This window comes from Arachis stenosperma, chromosome 8, assembly GCF_014773155.1.
Source record: "Arachis stenosperma cultivar V10309 chromosome 8, arast.V10309.gnm1.PFL2, whole genome shotgun sequence".
NCBI classification, from domain to species: domain Eukaryota; kingdom Viridiplantae; phylum Streptophyta; class Magnoliopsida; order Fabales; family Fabaceae; genus Arachis; species Arachis stenosperma.
Genome location: NC_080384.1, coordinates 3,385,735 through 3,386,610, shown reverse-complemented (window position 1 = coordinate 3,386,610; position 876 = coordinate 3,385,735). Strand labels below are relative to the sequence as shown.

The 876-nt window shown below is 40.4% G+C and overlaps 1 non-coding gene across 1 annotated transcript; it reads right to left on the bottom strand.

The window, feature by feature from the left end:
- Positions 1-255: 255 nt before the first annotated feature.
- LOC130947073 (small nucleolar RNA R71) lies at positions 256-363 on the bottom strand. Its single transcript, XR_009072485.1, has one exon. It is a non-coding gene; the product is annotated as a small nucleolar RNA R71 (small nucleolar RNA).
- Positions 364-876: the final 513 nt, after the last annotated feature.

The following is an 876-nucleotide window of genomic DNA, read 5'->3' as shown; positions in this document are numbered from 1 at the left end:
ATGCAACAGAATTGCAAGTTCCATGGACTTCCAATGGAAGATCCTCATCAGTTTTTAGCTGAATTCTTGCAAATCTGTGACACAGTCAAGACTAATGGGGTTAACCCTGAGGTCTATAGACTGATGCTATTCCCTTTTGCTGTAAGAGACAGAGCTAGAATATGGTTGGATTCTCAACCCAAAGAAAGCCTGGACTCTTGGGAAAAGCTAGTCAATGCCTTCTTGGCAAAGTTCTTTCCACCACAAAGATGGAGTAAGCTTAGAGTGGAAGTCCAAACCTTCAGACAGAAGGATGGAGAATCCCTCTATGAAGCTTGGGAAAGATACAAACAATTAATCAGAAGATGTCCTTCAGACATGCTTTCTGAATGGAGCATCATAGGTATTTTCTATGATGGTCTCTCTGAACTATCTAAGATGTCCTTGGATAGCTCTGCTGGAGGATCTCTTCATCTGAAGAAGACGCCTGCAGAAGCTCAAGAATTGATTGAAATGGTTGCAAATAACCAATTCATGTATACTTCTGAAAGAAATCCTGTGAACAATGGGACTAGTCAGAAGAAAGGAGTTCTTGAGATTGACACTCTGAACGCCATATTGGCTCAGAACAAGATATTGACTCAACAAGTCAATTTGATTTCTCAAAGTCTGTCTGGAATGCAAAATGCACCAAACAGTACTAAGGATGCTTCATCTGAGGAAGAAGCTTATGATCCTGAGAACCCTTCCATGGAAGAGGTGAATTACCTAGAAGAACCCTATGGAAATACCTACAATTCTTCATGGAGAAATCACCCAAATCTCTCATGGAAGAATCAAGAGAGACCTCAACAAGGTTTCAATAACAATAATGGTGGAAGAAACAGGTTTAGCAAT